The sequence below is a fragment of the Oryx dammah genome, unplaced genomic scaffold (genome assembly GCF_014754425.2).
Source record: "Oryx dammah isolate SB20612 unplaced genomic scaffold, SCBI_Odam_1.1 HiC_scaffold_24, whole genome shotgun sequence".
Lineage (NCBI taxonomy): Eukaryota > Metazoa > Chordata > Mammalia > Artiodactyla > Bovidae > Oryx > Oryx dammah.
In genome coordinates this window covers 63742726-63764428 of record NW_024070208.1, presented here as the reverse complement: position 1 = coordinate 63764428, position 21703 = coordinate 63742726, and the positions used below count along the sequence as shown (strand labels likewise).

Below are 21703 nucleotides of genomic sequence, written 5' to 3'. Positions count from 1 at the left end.
AAGGCTTGTGTAGTCAGTGAATCAGAAGTAGATATTTTTCTGGAATATTTTTAATAGAATTGCTAATAGAGAATCAGCATGAATCCCTGCTCTACTTGTTTGTTTTCAGACCTTAGACTTGCAGAGCAAAATCCTTGTGAAAGTTGGTTTTTGTCAAGAACTAGCGATGTTTTGTCTGAAGCCAAAAAGGAAAGAAATCAAGGTCTTAGTGCACAGAGAAAAGGTATCTATGAAATTCTGTTTGAAAATATGTTGATGATTATTCCCAAAAGGATGCAGTGATCTCTCAGTATTTCTAAGATAATATAGAGAACTCTGAAATAGCTGCAATATCAACTAGCATGCAACTAAATCTAGAGCTTAAGTCTAAGCATTTGTAGTTTGGGCGATAGCAGGACTTAAAAACAAGTTAGAGATATAAGGAAACAAAGCAAAGCACCAAGAATGAATGTTAAGTTTAAAACTACCTAAAATATTCCATTAGGAACATGCAGACAATTTAAAGAATTCGTAAATAGAAAACAGTGGAAAATTTAAGACTAATTTGCAATGCCATATGTAAATTACCATATGTAAAATAGCTAGCCAGTGGGAACTTTCTGTAGGACTCAGGGAAGTCAAACTGGGGCTCTGTAACAACCTAGAGGGGTGGAATGGGGAGGAAGATGGAAGGGAGGTTTAAGAGGGAGGGGACATATGTATACCTATGGCTGACTCACGTTGATGTTTGGCAGAAATCAACACATTTCTTTAAAGCAATTATCCTTCAATCAAAAAATAAAAATTTAAATTTTTTTTAGGAAAAGATCTTACTATTATATCGTTAGGTTATATTACAAAATTCAACCACTGTTTTATCAGAACGTATATTGTAGCTGAATTAAAATGTAAAACCTAGAGAACTACATGGTGAAATTTTGTGCTTCCAGGTATTAATATGTGGAAATAAGCAAAGCTACACACTTAAAGAGCTGGTATTGGGCTCATTATATCATACTTTCTTTGTCAATAAAATAGAATTAATTTCCCTCAGATGTATGATTGTTTTGTGGAACAAAAGACTTTTAAATAAACATAAAACACTTGTCATAATGAATATCACATAGGAAACACAGTTGGTTGCTGTTTATTATTCTTCTCACTAATTCTGTTTTATTGTTACAATAGTGAAGTGAAGTTGCTCAGTCGTATCCAACTCTTTGCAACCCCATAGACTGCAGCCTACCAGGCTCCTCGGACCATGGGATTTTCCAGGTAAGAATACTGGAGTGGGTTGCCATTTCCTTCTCCAGGGGATCTTTCCTACCCAGGGATCGAACCTGGGTCTCCTGCATTGTAGGCAGATGCTTTATCGTCTGAGCTACCAGGAAAGCCAATAGTTTCAATAGTGACTTTAATAATTGATAGCACGAGTTAACAACAAAGCTTAACAAATCACATTTTCACTTTCATTTGGAATTGTTTCAGATAGTTTGAGGAAAGACATAGTATATGCTGAAAAATGATTTAACCTAAAAAAAATAAATAAACATGAAAGTGCCACCTGTTCACCTTGTCTTAGTCTAGAAATCATAGAAGGCTTATGTGAGTCCCATTCTACACATTCAGAACTAGAACTCATGCAAGTGCCCAGGTAACCTTTTCCAGCTAGACTATTGCTTTTTTTTGACCTCTATTCAATTCAGGTTTTTAGGTTTTATAACTGTAAGCTTGATTCCTGGTGTAAGAAATATGGCCTGAGCTCTGCTTGCCAGAGCCATCTACTCCCTTTCTGTTCCCATAGAACACAAATCTAACCCCAGGCATTTAACAGAGAGCCTAGGTTAGGTCAGCCCTACTCCATCATGACCCATGAAGTGAGTGAAGAATGGAACACATTATATCGTTGAAATACAAATTATATGTTTACAAATCAGTTTTCTCTGGTACATAGAACATTAGATGATATAAGATAAAATGCACAAATGTGTGTATACTTTTAATAAATATAAAACCAAGTGTCATGATTATATAAATAACAGGTAACATTTGGCAAAATTTATCGTTAGAAGCTTTATGTTGTTGCTAATTTTCTGAAAGCCAAGAAATTAAAAATTTGAAATGATATTTAATTTTCATGCTATAGATTAAAATGTTTTAATGTTTCACTTGTGTTTTTGTGATTTGTTTTGTTTTTCAGTAGAGATTATTTTTTCCCTATCATTGAATTCTTATAAAAAATATAGCACATGGGTCATTTTATAAAAGTCATAAAGTAACATAATAAACATTCTCCTCAATTTTCTTTCTGCAGTGCATGCATAAAATAGACATGCTTTATAATGAATTTCATCGATTCAAATGCATATTATACAGAACTGTAGCCATGCCAACAGATTGCTATAGGAAGCTAGAGAGTATTAAACCAAATATAGAGTTTTAGGGGATTTAACTTGATAGAAATATAATAGCTAAAATCATTTTAAAAATTGAAAAAATATCCTTTGTGCCATCTCTTATGCCTTGTAGATAGTTTTTAAGTGGATTTAAAAATTGTAAGGATGCAATTTTAATTTTACCATATGCATTTGCATAGGCTAATTATGTTTAGCATGTCACTCTAGTAGCAGTGTGAGAAAAATTAAAAAGAAAAATAGATATTTACTATGGTTCTGAATCCTTAATCTCCCATCCCAAGCTACAGGCCCCCATATTTTTATGTCCCAGTTATACTACTTTTTGAATGGAAGTAGTTGTCAGTATATGATGTCTTGTTACTATTATTAAAATGTTAATTGAGCATTATGATTCCCTTTTACAGGGTCTCACCAGAAAATAGAATGGGTATGAGCAAACCAGAAATATTGTGCAAGTTGCTGATAATTCCATCGCTTATACAATGATCTTACACATCTACATTGTTTTCTTACTCTTACCAGCTACTAAGTTTCCTTAGTAGTTCCAAATTTAATTCAGTTATATTTCTCTTGTTAAGTCATTCAGCCATGTCCAACTCTTTGGACCCCATGGACTGCAGCATGCCAGGCTTCCCAGTCCTTCACTATCTCCCTGAGTTTGCTCGAACTCATATCCCTTGAGTCAGTGATGCCATCCAACCAACTATTTCATCTTCTGTAGCCCTCTACTCCTGTTGCCCTCAATCTTTCCCAGCATCAGGGTATTTTCCAATGAGTCAGCTCTTCACATCAGGTGATGAAAGTATTGGAGCTTCCTTTCAGCACCAGTTCTTCCAATGAATACTTAGGGTTGATTTCCTTTAGGACTGACTGATCTTGCTGTCCAAGGGACTCTCAAGAGTCTTCTCTAACACCACAATTCAAAAGCATCAGTTCTTCAGCACTCAGCCTTCCTTATGCTCCAGCTCTCACATCCATACTTGACTACTGGAAAAACCATAGCTTTGACAATGTACGTAAAAGGACCTTTGTAGGCAAAGTGATGTCTCTGCTTTTTAATACTCTGTCTAGGTTTGTCATTCTTCCAAGAAGCAAGCACCATTAAATTTCATGGTTTCAGTCACTGTCTATTGATTTTGGAGCTCAAGAAAATAAAATTTGACACTGTTTCTACATTTTCCCCATCAATTTACCATGAAGTGATAGGACCAGGTGCCATGATCTTTGTTTTTTGAATGTTCAGTTTTAAGCCAGCTTTTCAGCTCTCCTCTTTCATCTTCATCAAAAGGCTCTTTGGATCCTCTTCACTTTCTGCCATTAAAGTGGTATCATCTGCATATCTGAGGTTGTTGATATTTCTCCTAGCAATATTGATTCCAGCTTGTGCTTCATCCAGCCCAGAATTTCTCCTGATGTACTCTGCATATAAATTAAATAAGCAGGGTGACAGTATACACTTTGACATACTCCTTTTCCAATTTTGAACCAGTCCCTTCTTCCCTGTCCAATTCTGTTACTTCTTGTGCTGCATACAGGTTTCTCAGGAGGAGGCAAGGTGGTCTGATATTCTCATCTCATGAAGAATATTCCACAATTATATTATTTTCAAATATATAATTTGAACTGTCATGAAAAAAGTATGGGAGAGACTTTCCTATAATAGATGTTATTTAAGTGAATTATATTAAACAAAGATGTGTCTGAGGTATAAATATCCTTTACTCTAGACTGATAAATTTATGTATGCTTAAGAAATAAATGTTTAGGGACTTTTCTAGTGGCCCAGTGGTTGAGACTTCACACTTCCACTACAGGGGGCTATGAGGTTCATTCCCTTGTTGGCAGACTAAGATCCTGAAAGCCAGGCAACACAGTGAAAAAAAACAAACAAAAAAAACAGGTTTCATGGTTACAATCTTCTATTGAAAACTAAGGAAGTTTACATAACTTTGTTTTGGTAGTCAACATATCTTCTTTGGAATGTAAACTAAATATTTCTTTAAAAAATAATTTTAAAAAAGATCTGTATATCCACTCAATTGCTTAGACTGATTTTAAACATGCAATTAAACTTGACAAGAAAGAATAACTAATGGTAATGCTAAATGCTAATATAAACAATGGTCTTAGCCATTCACGACTTCTACTTACATTGTAATATCAGATTTTGAATAGAATTACCACCAGTTGTGGTCTTCCTAGATGGCACTAATGGTAAAGAACCAGCTTCCTAATGAAGGAGAAATAAGAGACCAGGGTTTTATCACTGGGTCAAGAAGATCCCCTGGAGGAGGGCATAGCAATCCACTACAGTATTCTGGTCTGGAGAATCTCACGGACAGAGAAGCCCGGACAGCTACAGTCAGTCCATGGGGCCGCAGAAGAGTTGGACACAACTGAAGTTGCTTAGCACATACCACCATTTGTACAGTTGGCTGAAAAAGTGTTCTCAAGTATATTTGACCTGCTGGCTGTAAATATTTTATGTTGTTTATTAAAAAAAGAATAGCATCTAATAACATTTACCAATAACCACAATTAAGTTTTTTAGATAATTTATGACTATGATAATTAAATCATTATCAAATATATGTGTAAATTTTTCCATTCTCTACTTTAACCAATTACATAAACACTGACAGCTTTTGCTAGAGTGGCCAGAAAGAGTATAAAATGAAAGGCAGTGGCTTGACCTCCAAAATTCTACTGGCAAGAAAATAGCTTGAGGAGACTACCCAGGTGTGAATATGTGCTATATTCTATGAGATAGAAAGGATGACTCAGAGAGCTAAACCAAGAGCTCAGAGCATGGGACAGAAACTCACAGAGTATTAATGCCAGAACTTGAGACTGAATCAATTTTGGCTGGAGTTTATCTGCCAGGATTTCAGAAATCTTTTGCACCAATGACTAATTTTTACCATCCTTTACCTGCTTTTTGAATTAAAAAAGGCCTATAGTATTTATTCTATTCTGTTCCACTATAGTGTGTTAGGTAGGTTGAAGGAAGATAACTTATCCTCTTTAATTTCATTAGTCATCATGAGCGATTGTGTCCTAAGAGCTGTATCTAATGGGTTGCACTTACCAACTTTATCTAAACTTGGACATGACGTAGATGATGCGATTTTGGACTTGCAGTCGATGCTGTAATGGGATGAGATCTTGGGATGTAGTAAATGTGTCCTGCATGTGGTACAGGAATGAAGAATCACTGGGATCCAGATTGCTCACTATACTGGACAATGCCATAGCGTGAATCTCAATTCCCTTTCTTTAAGCATAAGCAGAATACTTTTTCAAGCCAATAGACCATGGAAAAGGTGAAGGGTTTTGGCCAACATAATTAATATTCAAAATTGATCATTCTTGAGTTTATCAAAAGGGAGATTATTATAGGTGAACCTCATCTAATCAGAAGAAAGCCTTTACGTGGACTGAACCATTTCCTAAGGCGAGAAAGTCTCTTTCTTGTGATCTAAGGGACCAAGTCAATCAACATGAGAGCCACAGCTGCAACTAAAGGTTTATTCTGCCACAACCTTCAACAACTTGGATGCAGTTCTTTCCCTAAGTGATCTTCTGATGAGTATGCAGTCCAGCTGACATTACATGAAACAACTAAGCAGAATGATCCATCTATACTTCACTGACTCCTGACCCATAGGGCTTGTGAGATAATAAATGGCTGTTATTTTAAACAAGAAGGTTTGTGCTTATTTGCTATGCAGCAACAGAAACGTAATGCAGTGACTGTGCTTTTCCTTTCTTTTCTCTGAGCATTTCTATTTCATCGTATAATTCCATTTGATGCTGAAATGTCTTATCTATTTTTCCATGTTTTAAACTTTTTCCACTTGAACTTTTAACATTAAGTATTGCTATTTTAAATCCCCTCTTTGATGATTCCAGTATATATATCATGTCTAATTTAGGTTCTGTTGGGGGCTTCTGTTTCTTAACAACATGTTATTATTGTTTTGTTTTTGTGACTGACAATTGATGATTTACTAAACTTTTTTGTCTATTGAAAGAGAATAGTAGAGATGAAGGTAAGTTTTATGCCTGAAAATGAGCATGCTACTTCTAGTGTTAGGTTGTAATTGTGTGTTTGGGGAGGAGTTTGAGATAACCTCATGAAAAATTAAGCTGGAATTATGTTTTATTTGGGGGATGGTTGCTTATAGTGCACCACTGAATTCAAGCCCTCTAATTTATCCTTTTGACTGGTTGGATGCTAAGGGGCTAAAGAATTTTCTTCAATGTTCCTTTTTTACCTTCAACTTTCTACCTTTCTTTTATGCCTGACCTCAGATAGGAACTCTCTCCATCCACCTTTTGATTAGAGATATACTGCTATTTGCTATTGCATATTAGTTCTTATAAAATTGGTAGTGCAATGGAGGAAACTTTCTCTGTTGACATGATCCAGCCTCTTTCTTAACAGCAGAACCATGCCCCTGAGTCTGAAAAGTGAATTATTTCAGTTACCTTGCCTCTCCCTACCTCTACCAACTTCTGTCCTCTATGTCTTGTGGGCATTACACAATAGAGTGTTGTGTCTGCCCCACAAAGTAGGAGACTTCTAATGGTATTGATGCCAAAAACTCACCCTCTGCACACTGGTGCCAAATCAAATCTCAGAGACAGAGTTTTGGGTGAAGTAGAGAAGAATAGCTTTATTGCTTTGTCAGGCAAAGAGGGACACAGTGAACTCCTGTCCTTGAAAACTGTGTGTCTTAACCATGGAGGATTTGGTGAGGAGTTGTTATAGCAATGATCGAAGGATAGTGTTGCTGAGAAGAATAAAGTGTGTACAGGGTCTGCACTCCTTTATTTTGATCTCAGGTGATTTCTTCAAGTGCTTCTTGGGTTCCGTTAATTTGGCCTCAGATGGTCTTCTCTGGAATGAAAAATGCTAATATCTTCCATTTGTTGGGGTTTTAGTTCTATTATGTTGTTGTAGTTCAGTCACTCAGTCATGTTCAACTCTTTGAGGCCCCATGGACTGCAGCACTCCAGGCTTCCCCTGTCCTTCACCATCTCCCAGAGTTTGCTCAAACTCATGTCCATTGAGTCAGTGATGCCGTCCAATCATCTTATCCTCTGTTGTCCCCTTCTCCTACCTTCAATCTTTCCCAGCATTAGGGTCTTTTCTAATGAGTCAGCTCTTTGCATCAGGTGGCCAAAGTATGGGAGCTTTAGCTTCAACATCAATCCTTCCAGTAAATATTCAGCATTGATTCCCTTTAGGATAGACTGGTTTGATCTTATTGCAGTCCAGGTGACAAGAGTTCTATTATAAAGAGCTTAAAGATATTCTTATATGTGTCTGTTGAGATGGACCCTGCCACAGAGCTACAATATTATTTCTTGGCTGTTCTCTCTTGTCTCTAGCAACTGTTTGAATCTGCCCTTTGGAACTCAGGGGAGGTCATGGAGGCTGTAGTCTGTTGCCTACAAACAAGAAACAGGGGACACAGAAGGGCTTCCAAGGCCAGGAGCCCCACAGGATCCTGCTTGGTTTCAGTATGAGCCCAGGCTGTTCTTCCACTTCTCCTTAAGTAGGGGGATTTTTGTTTGACTTTTTTTTTTCTTTTATCAAACTCAGTAGGTCTTCACCTGTTCATTGAAGGTGTCAGAACATTTCCCCACTCTAATTGCATTTTATGGATTTCTCATAGTGGTGACTGCTATCCTCCACCACAGGTGGGATAAAAATTATTAGAGGTATTTGGAAAACAGTTTTCTTATAAAGTTATCCAAAAACTTTACATGTATCCCAGCAATTCCAATCTTAGGTGTTTACTCAAGTGAAATTACAGCTTTTGTTCAGACAAAAATCTGTGCTTGAATGTTTAGAGCAGTATAGTTCATAATCACTCCACATTTGGAACAGCTCAAATGTCCTTCAACTGGAAAATGGAAAAACAAACCGTATATCCATACAACAGAATGTTACTTAGAAAAGAAACCTTGCTGATGCACAGAACTATACGGATGAATCTTGACTACACGATGCTAATTGAAAGCCAAAAATAAAATGTAACATATTGTGCACTGTTATTTATGTGACATTCTGTAAATGAAAAAAAAAAAAGGACTGAAAATAAATCATTGGCTGCAAGGCATTGGGAGCTGGGGATAATAAAAGAGTACACCAGAATTTGGGGGCTGATAAAAACAGTGTATATCTTGACTTTTTAATTTGTTGCATGAATATGCATTTGTCAGTGTTCATTAGCTCTATCAAAAAATAGTATGTTTTACTATGATTAAACCTCAACAAAACAGATTTTTTAAAGTTTGCAAATATTTTACTCAAGTACTTTGAAGTTAAAATAGCATGAAAATGAAAGTGGGAAATAAGATGGACAATAACATACACTAATTAACTGAAAAAATATACATGCAATCTAAAATTCACCTACAACCATTTGGTTTCTTTGGACATGCTAATTAAGTAGACAATTGTCTAGCAAGATTAAATTAAAAAAAGACTTAGATGTTAATAAAGTCAAAATACATGATTTATCTACAGCATTAGTAAAAATTTATTTTTGTTGCTTTTTAGGCTTTTAATCTTTTTTTCTGTTGTAGAAATTTTTTAAATGAGATTACTATAAAAAATTGTATGTCAATCCCCATGTAACATACAGAATGGGCAATTCCCTAACAGATCTCCTTATCTTGAGTACAGAGATAATCCAATAGAATATGGCAAAAATGATGGAATAGCATTTTCATGATAAGATTATGTTATATGCAAGGCTGAAGGGATTCTGTAGATACAAATATCTCATCAGTTGATTTTAAGTAGATAAAAAATGAGATTATCTTGTCTGAGTCTGACCTAATCAGGTGAGCCCTTTAAAAGTGTGTCCAGAGGTCAGAGACTACTAGTACAAATTCTGTTGCTGGCTTTGAAAATATATTTTTTTTTATGCAGCCACAAAGTCAGTTTTACCAACAACCTGATGGAACTCAAAAGCAAATGTTTTTCTCTTGTTGAGTCTCCTGATGAAGATGCTGCCTCACATCCATGGGCAGTATTGGGGACCTTGAACAGAGAAAGCAGCTAGGTGATGTCTGGGCTCTGACCTGCAGAAACTGAGAGATAATAAATGGTTTATTGTGGTAAGCCACTCTGTGTGAGACAATTTGCTATGTGGCATAGAAACCTGGTATCGATTTTGGTAACAGAATGATATCTATTTCTCCCAATATTCATTTCCGAGAAATACAATATATTTACAGTAGTGAATTGAGTCAAACCATATAAATCCTGCTAAAAATTTTTTTTTCAATAGAGATCTCGTTATATTTCTACTAAATACCATTATTACTTTTTTTTTTATTCTCTTCTCTCCTATAGAATACTATCATGTTAAAAGACTCCTCATTCTATAAACCCAAATTAGGTATTATACCTTTAATATACAAGGAGGTCAGGACACAGTCAATTATTAGAGTTTCCTAAATTTAACTTAGTGATTAATGTAATTATACCAGCATTAAAAAAAAAAAACCCAAAACTTATGAAAAAGTAACATTAGACACAGACAAATTTTTAGGTGGTTTCAAATACAATTTTAAAAATTAGAGTTCCTGTTTATACAGTGTTCTATAAAACAGAATGAAAGTAAAGAAAGTACTTCAACTTATTTATGAAGCAAATTGTAATCGTGATATTTAAAACAGTGATTATAAGAAGGAAAAACTATTACTCATCCTGAATTATGTCCAAAATTTAAGCAACCCCAAATGAAACACATATGCATTTTCCACTACGTGGAATTGAGGAGCCCCAAATCCAAGATTCCTTTGAGTATACCACTTATATACATGCTGTTCAAAACTCATCTGTTAATCTAATAACCAAAAGTATCTGAACACTGGAGAGAGGAAAGTTATTTTGGAAGCCGAATCTGACAGATTCAACACCCTCTATCAAGGAATACTTTTTCTCTGCCTAGTTCTTACCTGTAGCCCTTGAAGCACTAGTAAATTTAGTGTTGGTAAGATCTGTGTATTAGTTTTCTCTTGCTGCCATACAAATTAAAAACAATACAGATTTTATTTTACAATTCTATTGGTCACACGTTTGACATGGATCTCACTGGGCCGAAACCAAGCTGTTGGCAGTCTGTGTTCCATTCTGAAGTTCTAGAGGAGTACCAGTTTCTTTGTTCATTCCTATTGCTGGTAGAATTTGATTCTTGCAAATACAGAATTGAGATCCCATTTCCTTTTTATCTTTCAGCTGTTTTAGTGACAGCCCACATTGCCTGGCTACTGGCTCCTTTCTACACTTTTACAGCCAGTAATGGTGGGTGGGGACTTCCTAATGGTTCTAGAGGTAAAGAGCACTTCTGCCAATGCAGGAGACATAAGAGATGCAGGTTTGATCCTCGAGTCCAGAAGATCCCTTGAAGAAGGAAATGGCAACCCACTCCAGTATCTTGTCTGGAGAATCCCATGGACAGAAGAGCCTGACAGGCTACAGTGCATGGGGTCGCAAAGAGTCAGACATGACTGTAGCAAGTTAGCAATGGTGAGTGAAGTCCTCCTCACACTTTAAATTTCTCATACTTGTCTTTCTATTGTCACATATCTCTGATTTATCTTTTTGCCTTCTTATTCCATTGCTAAGGGCCCATGTAACTACACTGATCCCATCAATTAATCCAGAGTAATCTCCCTTCTGTAAAACCTATAACCTAATTCTATTTGCAAAGTTATTTTTCCATGTAACATAACATGTTCATGGATTCCAAGGATTGGCACATGGACATCCTTAGAGGCCATTATGCTGCCTATCACAATCTAAATATAAGCCAGTAGATGATGCCTTAATAATTAATTCCATCACATACATACAGAAAAAGGATCTTATATGACAATATTTGGCCATGGCCTTCAAGATCCTTCAAGACCTTCTATTGCTTCCTTGACTTCATTCTAGGCATTTTTTCCTCACACTCTATTCCTCTAAAATAGCAAATGCATTTGTAATTCAGTCTTTACACTTGCTCTTCCCATTACATCAAATGTTTTCTCCATCTTTGCACAAATAACATCCCCATATCTGTATCAGTCAGTTCAGTTCAGTCATTCAGCCGTGTTCAACTCTTTGCGACTCCATGGACTGTAGCATGCCAGGCCTCCCTGTCCATCACCAGCTCCCAGAGCTTACTCAAACTCATGTCCAATGAGTCAGTGATGCCATCCAACCATCTTATCCTTTGCCATCCCCTTCTCCTCCTGCCTTCAATCTTTCCCAGTATCAGGATCTCTTCCAATGAGCCAGTTCTTCACATCAAGTGGCCAAAGTATCAGAGTTTCAGCTTAAGCATCAGTCCTTCCAACAAATATTCGGGACTGATTTCCTTTAGGATTAACTAATTGGATCACCCTGCAGTCCAAGGGACTCTCAAGACTCTTGTCCAACACGGTTCAAAATCATCAATTCTTCAGCACTCAGCTTTCTTTATAGTCGAACTTTCACATCCATACATTACTACTGGAAAAACCATAGCTTTGACTGATGGACTTTTGTTGTATAATACCATCTCTGTATAATACTGGAGGCCTGGCATGCTGCAATTCCTGGGGTCACAAAGAGTCGGACACGACTGAGCAACTGAACTGAACTGAAATGTAAATGGGGTTTAAACCTATGATATGTAAATTATCCACTTTCCTCACTCAGTCTCTGTCAAATTACCCCAATTTATGGTCTTCACAACATTTAATACTTTCTAAAATTAACTAGTAAAATTAGAATTAATCTAACGAATATCATTATTTCAAGACTAACCCCAAAGACTAAATAACCCCAATGACTACAATGTATAAATTCTTATTTGAATTACACACACAAAAAAAGCTATTTGGTATTCTTCTCATAGGAGATTGAATAGAAGAGGGCTTCATGGAAAAACCGATCCCTGTGAGAAAACAAAATCCAATATGAAATATGTTATATGAGCAATCTTTAGCAATAAATGCATTAAAAAATAGTAGTGCTATTTTATAATGGAGTTATGTTAGAAGAGACAGGCGACTAACCAGATGTCTGCTTTTAAAGATGTAGTTGAAACAGCAGGTCCATGTATATCTCATATAGTGTTACCATATATGCACAGCAGTGGAAACTCTCACTGACATGCCTTTTATTTTTAACCACTCAATATTATCATTTAACAAAATGTAAAGTCTAACTTTATAGAATAAGCTTTCCAACTGGAAAAAAGCATTATTTCTGAATTTGCCTCTTACATGCCGAAGAAGCAGATACACTGTGAGTAAAATGCTCTATTCCCCTCTGGCTAGGTGTAAATTTTCCTCAAGTCTATATCCCAGGAGTTCTTTGCTCCTCACTCTAGGCCATACCGAGCACTGAATACTTTGTTAAAATTTTGTCTCTCTATATATATATTTATAGAAAAATATGTCATCCTAGTTTCATAAAGACAAAAAAAATAAGTGCTAGCCAAAGAACATATTAACAGTTTTATGAATTGGTTGGGTTATTGACTTTTAATATGCTAGACAATAAAATGTTATTTTGATAAACATTCATAAGTGCATTGTTCATAAGGCATATTATCTCTTTTTTTAATATTATAAATATGCAACATTTACATTGAATAGGAAAAAAGTTACTTTGTAATTTAAATTTCAGCTCAAATTTCCATAAAATGATTCAGATTGTTAAATGAATATTTTAAAATAATCAAGCTGTATCTTTTAACCTTTCCTAAAGACAACAGGAATGTACTAGTGAAAGATTAACCATTATCTACTACAATCTAAATATTTAAAACCAGGGCTCTAATGGCACTGATGAACAATGCACTCATATATTTAATCACCAAAAGTGTAAGTAAGTGTTAGTCGCTCAGTCGTGCCCAACTCTTTGCGACCCCATGGACTACAGCCTACCAGGCTCCTCTGTCCATGAGATTTTCCAGGCAAGGAAACTAGAGTGGGTTGCCATTTCCTTCTCTGGGGACCTTCCCAACCCGGGTCTGCTGCACCGCAGGGAGATTCTATACTGACTGAGCTACAAGGGAAGCCTGCAAAGAGTTAGCCAATTGTCAATTTTTGGTTAAGTGGAATTACATCATGATTTATTTTGGCTACTTTATTCTGATATGTTACTGAAGGTTTTACATTTTCGTTTAATTTTAGTAAATGTTCTGAAAAATAATGTTGGAAATAGATTTTAATATTGAAATTCAACAAAATGTGCCTTAAAATGTAGACTTTAACATAAAAAGCTCTAGTGTTTGAATGTCTGTGGTTTGTTTAAAATAGAATGAAGTAAAATGTATAATCACGATTAGGAAGGACAAATATATGGGAGAGATAGCAGCTGACAACTAATTGCTGTTACAAATGTTATAAATCCATTAGATATTCTCAGAGTTTAGAGAGCTGAAAAAATCCAAGCATTGAAAAGAACTGATGGCCAAATTTTGGGGATATAGTAACTAAGGTTCTAAAACATTCTTTGTTCTTGTTCAGTCTCTCAGTCACGTCTAACTCTTTGCGACCCCATGGACTGCAGCATGCCAGGCTTCCCTGTCCTTCACCATCACTCAGAGCTTGCTCAAACTCATGTCCATTGAGTCAGTGATGCCATCCAACTATCTCATCCTCTGTCATCCCCTTCTCCTCTTGCCTTCAGCCTTTCCCAGCATCAGAGTCTTTTCTAAAGAGTCAGCTCTTCACATCAGGTGGCCAAAGGATTGGAGCTTTGGCTTCAGCATCAGTCCTTCCAATGAATATTCAGGATTGATTTTCTTTAGGATTGACTAGTTTGATCTGCTTACAATCTTGATTGACATTATTTGATATCATATTTTAATCGACATAATTTGATATCTAAAAATACAATAGAACAACAATTACTAAAATTACTACAATTACTAAAATCACTGCCACTATCACAAGCCATTTTTGGTAGCCTGGGATGTTCAATTTGTGTCTCTGGCCTTTTATGTACCTCCACATTTCCTTGTCCTCTTCTTTGAGAAGCACAGAAACTCCTGGCTCCTTCCTCAATGTATTTGCCCTAGACAACTGCCTTGTTTAATTGGCTGATCCACTATGTCCTGTTTGTATTACTGTCTTTCATGTTTTGCCCCGCAATCTGTGTATTTTAATTTTTTTCCGATTTTAATTAAAAATGGCCTACCTAGGTATATATACATAATATATTCCAGACATACAGAAATTGTTTTGGATAGCCACTTCTTTTTAAGTGTCTAAAGGAGTTCTAAATCCAAGCTTGAGAACACATTGTCTGCTGCATGTCTTTCTTGTGAGGAGCACAAAATTTGTAAGTTGTGTTTTATTCTCTACATCAGTTTAGGTGTCAAGGATGATATATGTAGTAATTTATAGAGTAGCAGACCAAACGTTGATGAGTTGACAGGTGTTAGATATGTGCTACTACATATCTACTTTACATATACATTCCTACTTTAGCAAGGTATCTGTACATACAGGAATAAAAAAAAGGAGGGGATGTAATGAGAATCTTAAGTCTGTGTACCCTGAGGGCATCATTGAAAAGATGGAGTGAGATTGGTTTTAAAAAATAATTCATAAAAATCTGAGCCTATAATCAGCGGTGCTTTAGTTGCAAAGTTTAAAGCTAGGATACCTGCATCAAAACATATATATTATTTTTCACGCTTCCAGTCAAAATCACTGGTATATTATTTACTGAAAAACATTCTTTGTGAATAAAGCAGGATGTGGAAGGTACTCAAACAAGTTCAATTTTTAATGGAATGATGCTCTTCTCTAATGCCTCCAGTTGGTACCTTCTTAGCACTAAACTCTAGCTCTCTTTCCACATAATGGTATGAGGGTCAAACTACTTGTTACAGTAAATGAAATGCTTCCCTCCCCATTGCCCAAGTTTCAAGAACTTCTCGCTTATATTTGCACACAACTTGTGCTAAGAACTCCTTCTCATCTTGTACTTCAGATTGAAATTGTAATCTGCTCACTAATACCTCCCAAACTGATACATGTAATCCTGCAGCTATTTTGTATGATGTGACATCCATTTACCAGGTAGTCAGACAGAACATAAATTATGTCAGGGAACACAAGTAATATTGGGATTTTTAATTTAGTATGAAAAATGAATACATTTTAAAAAATTGATGTAAATGGAAACTTTTTGAGTCTCACCTCATTCACTTAGCTACAGATTCATTGGTGACTGAATATCCTCAATATATTTCTTTTCTATTACAAGTTCTTGGTATTTATTGCATTCTAAATATTTGTTTAATTTTAATTAGGATTTACTTTTATGGATTTATAGGTTTTCTTGAAGTTTCATTTAAAAATTGGTGGTAAAGCAAGTGAATAAAATATATCTTCTTTGATATCTCAATAACTATATGTAAGTATATACACATGTTTGTAGTTAGTTTTTTGAAAAAACAATGGCTTACCCTGTGTGCGTTCACGTACATGCTAACTAAATAGCTTTAGTTGTATCTGGTTTTTTGTGACCCTATGGACTGTAGCCCATCAGCCTCCTCTGTCCATGGGATTCTCCAGGCAAGAATACTTGAGTGGGTTGCCATGCCTTCCTCATGGCCTACTCTAACTTCAAATAAATCTCTCAAGTCCTCACTAGCTATATTGTCATAATTTAATCCAAGAGTCAATTTTTAACCCAGGTTCCAGACTCAACTTGTAACTCAACAAATTTCAATAAAATTTGCTCAGAAAGCCCTATTTGGAAGAAAGATAACTTTTTTTTTTTTTTTTTTTTGGCTACAGTTTAACATTATGATCATTGTCCCATTTTATTAAATAAAATTCCTAAATGGTATTATTAATTCATGGATATTATCTCATTATCTTGTTTATGACACTTATCTATACCATTTCATTGGATATTTAATCAACTTTTAATTTGTTGCAATTTTAAGTACTATACAAAAATTGCAAATGATATCCATTTTAGATGTTTTTCCCCAAAATGCATTTAAAGCAGTAGAATTATAGGATTTAAACTATTTCTTCAGATTAAACTCCTGTAAGTTGAATTGTTTTTTCAAAAAAAAAAAAAAAACTTAGAATATAAAAGCATCCTCCAAAAAATGATAATAGCTTATATATATGAAAGGACAATGTTTGAACCTTAGAATATTAACATTGATTTAACAGATATTACACTTATTTTTTAAATTTTATTTAATTTTAGTTTATTGAGAATTTTGATACATAGACATTTCAAGTTATATGCTGTTATTTATGCCATTTTTCATTATATATACTCTTCTCATTTGTATTTTAAAGTGTAATGAGTGAACACTCTGGATAAAAACGGCATGTAATTTTTCTATATGTCTTACTTTTTAATAATAATGTATATGACTATTTGGCCTTCCCTGATAGTTCAGCTGTAAAGAATCCACCTGCTAATTCAGGAGATGCAGGTTTGATCCCTGAGTTGGGAAGATCCCCAGAGAAGGAAATGACAACCCACTCCAGTATTCTTGCCTGGGAAATTCCATGGATAGAGGTGTCTGGCGGACTACATACAGCTCATGGGGGGGTCACAAGAGTTGGACATGACTTAGCAAGTAAACAGCATATGACTATTTAATACCTGTGATAATATAAAAAATGACAAAAATACAAAATGGGAACCTAACAGTAACACTTTGTCTTTATACATAAATCCTTGACTACTTCAGTGACAATGAAACAAAATGACTTTCTTCTCATTGTTTTAAATGCAGTAAAAATCCAAACTGTATTGTATCCAGTAATTTCTATGCAGTAGTAATTTGTATTGAATTGTATGGAGTAATTTGAATGCAGTAATAACCCACAGAAGAATTTAAATGTAGTTATGTAAATGCAGTAAAATAAAATAAAACTAAGACAGAGTGACAGGAATATGACCAATCTCCAGAAAGGAGGAGCAGAGACATAAAAGATAAGAAAGGAGCTTGATATCGGGGCCTAGGGCTCAATCTGTATTTCTAGAAACTGCTTCAACTCTTACATGAGAGAAAAGGAAATGAGTAGAGGCCACAAATTGGAAGGAGAGGGAGGTAAACCCTCAAGCCTCTAATCTATGGCCAGCACATGTGAAGAAAAGCAACGTTTTGTACAGTTTGATTGTGGGAAAGCCTACTTGACTCAGAAAAGGAAGCCATTAATGTTCTAGCCCTTTAACAAGGTCAACAGCCAGTAATGAACTTCAGAAAGCATAGCCAAAAATCACACGAGGAAATTGACAAATAGAAGTCTGTGTCTTTAGAAGGAGACCAGCTTCCCACACCTAGTAGTAGGAGGTATTTTTACCAGGTGTGTGTGTGTGTCTGATCCTTTGTGACCCAGGTTCCTCTGTCCATGTGATTCTCCAGGCAAGCATACTGGAGTGAGTTGTTATTTCCTCCTCCAGGGGATCTTCCCAGTCCAGTGGATTGAACCCACATCTCCTGGGTCTCCTGCACTGCCGCAGACTCTTTACCACTGTGCCACCTGGGAAGCCCATTTTACCAGAGGAGGTGATGTTAAAGTGAGGTTTTGGTTATCACAGCCTTATTAGGTACAGCAAAGCAGACAAAACTCCAGATATGCAAGAAAGGAGGAAGCAAAGAATGACTCAACCTTTTCTCTAATAAGACCTGGGGCTGATATTTGTTATCTATTATTTTTTAAAGTAATTGTTGAGGAAATATTTGATCACATAGATATACCAGTAAAACTGAAATCAGTGAAATGGAATCTTTTTATAGATGAGAATGAGAAGACAGGCAGAGAGAGATGAAGAAAAAGAAGGGAAGAAACATTTAGTCATAAAGACAACGAGTTAGGGAAAAATAAGTAGGACTGGACTTTAGTGAATTAGTTGATATATGTGTATCTCAAGAGGATACTCAAAATGATTTGAGTGATTAAAGTGAATTCACATAAATGGATATATGCTTTTAAATGCAATATTTTTCTTAAACAAAAGATGGGTAAAAGTGGCAATAAAGATCAGATATCAGAATATAGAGGAAAATAACATTTTTTAAACTTAAAGTTATTTATTTCTTTTTAATTCTATTCCTAACAAATGTGTTACTGGTACGTTCTTAACTATAACTGAAATCTTCAGCATACCATGCCATTCATTCTATTCTTTTTATATATGTATGTGTGTATATAAAGAGAGGAAGAAGAGGAGGAAGAGAGACAGTGGGCTTAATAACCACTCTGATCATGGCTCAAAGTATCTTTTTCCGAAGTACTCCTTTTCCTCACTCTTAGCGTGAAGTTTTTGCTCATATTAAGCTGTTCCATCTCAAATGCCAGCACGACTTGTATCGGGTGAAGGAAGATCTTTCTCATCAGTAGGGAGTTATGTTATAGTGCCTCCCACTAGGGCTCATTGCGTCCTCAGTGCTTTTCCTCAAGCTGCTTGTTTGTTCTACCTCTCTTTGGTCTTCCTTGGGGCTTCCCTGATAGCTCAGTTGGTAGAGAACCTGTTTACAATGCAGGAGACCCCAGTTCAATTGCTGGGTTGGGAAGATCCACTGGTGACAGAAGGCTACCCACTGCAGTAATCTTGGGCTTCCCTTGTGGCTCAGCTGGTAAAGAATCTACCTGCAATGCAAGAGAACTGGGTTTGATCCTTGGGTTGGGAAGATCCCTGGAGAAGGGAAAGGCTTCCCACTCCAGTATTCTGGCCTGGAGAATTCCATGGACTGTATAGTCCACGGGGTCACAAAGAGTCAGACACAACTGAGCAACTTTCATTTCACTTCACTTCGCTTCCCTTCCCTTTGTTCTTCTTGAGGTTCTGTATTGTTACCTGTTTTTTCTCCATGCCCAAGCCAGGCAAAGTATTTCAATGGTGTTTTTGATGCCAGGGGTTGAGCTTGATAGAAAGCAATCTAGAGGGAACCCTTACCATTCATCAGTCATTTTAAAAAGCAGTATAATTTCTTTATAAGAACTTTAGGATTTTGATACACATCCTCAAAGGAATATAATGAAAGTGATACAAACTTGGTCTGACATTTTATCCTTATTTACAATCTTATCAGTTTTACTCCATATTTTTGCTTTGTACTTGGCATCTTCCTAAAACATTAAGAGATTGTAATAGAGGATCCGGGGTAGTTCAAACAGTAAAGAATCTGCCTGCAATGTGGGACCTGGGTTCAATCCCTGGGTTGGGAAGATCCCCTGAGAGGGGCGTGGTAACCCACTCAAATATTCTTGCCTGGAGAATTCCATGGACAGAGGATCCTGGTGGGCTATTGCCCATGGGGGTCACAAAGAGTTGGACTAACACACACACACACTGTGAGTGACTAACACACACACACACATTCTGCAGAGGATTAGAATAGGAAATTGACTTCTTAGAGCTATTGGATTCTAGACTTCTGTATTAGTCTTATTTCATATTTGGTCCCATACTCTTGCTACTCTAGTTGGTCTTGATATTGGCCAACCTGCCCATTATGTGTGCAACATATACGTGAATGAGGAAAATGAGTGTCTCTTTCAAGCAAATGGTATTTCACCTCTCTCTGCCTTTACACAGAGAAGGCAATAGCACCCCACTCCAGTACTCTTGCCTGGAAAATCCCATGGACGGAGGAGCCTGGTGGGCTGCAGTCCATGGGGTCGTGAAGAGTCAGACAGGACTGAGCAACTTCACTTTCACTTTTCACTTTCATGCATTGGAGAAGGAAATGGCAACCCACTCCAGTGTTCTTGCCTGGAGAATCTCAGGGATGGGGGAGCCTGGTGGGCTGCCGACTATGGGGTCACACAGAGTCGGACACGACTGAAGTGACTTGGCAGCAGCAGCAGCTGCCTTTACAGATAAAATTATTAATAATGTCAGCACTCTGTATTCAGCCTCTAGTTGTATTAAATTATTAGCTGTGTGATCTTGAACTTGTGATTTGATCCCTTATTTTGTCAAATGTATGGAATTTATAATTTCTCAAATTTACCAAAGAATAATAAGAGATAATAGTAATGACACCTAATCAATAAAATGAAGATTAGAATTATAATTTACTTTAATAATTTAACTTAAAATTCTGACACATGGTAAGTGCACCAGAAACAATACTTACTATTGTGTTCACTGTTGTGTTCATTGGGATTTTGATACATATCCTCAAAGGAATATAACGAAAGTGAGATAAACTTGGTCTGACATTTTATCCCTGCTTACGGTACAATGTGTCCTCCTGTCTTTTAAGCTTAATTTTTTAGCCATTCTTTCTTTACACCAACATCTTAGCTTCTACTTTGCTCAGTAAGCAAATACCTTGAAATAACACTCTACATTCTATCTTTTTTTAAAATACTGGATATTCTTCATAAACAATTTCAAGATGGTTTAAACATATATAACTCTCTTGAAAGTTCACCCGTGACCTAGTAAGTTCTAAATCAAATTTTACAAAGTCTTTGAAGCATTTGATAAGGCATTTTATCTAACAGTGTCACCTCTGACTTAACCCTCAGGCGAGGTAAAAGTACCTGATGAGAGAGCAAGTCAAGAGGCCAGCTTCTTCTCTGAGGCGGTGATGGTTGAGCTCCCCAGCTTATGAAGTGAAATTTCATGAGATTGATGTACTGCCTGTCTGAGGATGTGTTTACATACAGATGAAAGTCTCCCACCTACCCTGAAAAACCAAATCCAAGCACAGAACAACAACAACAACAAAAAAAACCCACAATGCTGGAAAGAGCAAAGAAAAGTATGTGAGCTGATCTGCCAGATTGTTGGCTGAATTTGTGCCGGTCTTTGTATCACCACAGGATACATGTCTGGAGTTGTAAATTAAATAATTTCTTCAGTACAGGATCTACATGGATGAAATGTCAAAAGCTACTATCTGTGGATAAGTGAGGGAAGAAACAAAGATGGTGAATCAAATCAAGATAAGCTTATAAAACAGAAAAAATAGAAAAAAGGTATATAAAAAATAAGTAAAAAGTAAGTATAAAACATTACATAAATCTTCTTGAGATGGATTTATTCCAGGTGGGGAAAAAAGTGAATTTACAAAATGAGTACAAAATAATTGCATGTAGAACATTTAAGAAGGTAAAAGGGGAAGCAATGCCCCATTCTAAAATTATTTAAAAGAGAAACATAAAAAGTTTTCCTTCCTGACTCTCTGCCCTACAGATTTCAAGTTCCAACATCACATAAGATGACAACATCCTTAACAAACCAGCTTTTCACTTCCTTCTAGTAGTTCTACTTTTCTGATTTAACATGAATTGAT

The 21703-nt window shown here is 36.1% G+C and overlaps 1 non-coding gene across 1 annotated transcript; it reads right to left on the bottom strand.

Moving 5' to 3' along the window:
• Nucleotides 1-1298: 1298 nt before the first annotated feature.
• On the bottom strand, nt 1299-1370 carry TRNAC-ACA. The gene has a single exon. It is a non-coding gene; the product is annotated as a tRNA-Cys (tRNA).
• Nucleotides 1371-21703: the final 20333 nt, after the last annotated feature.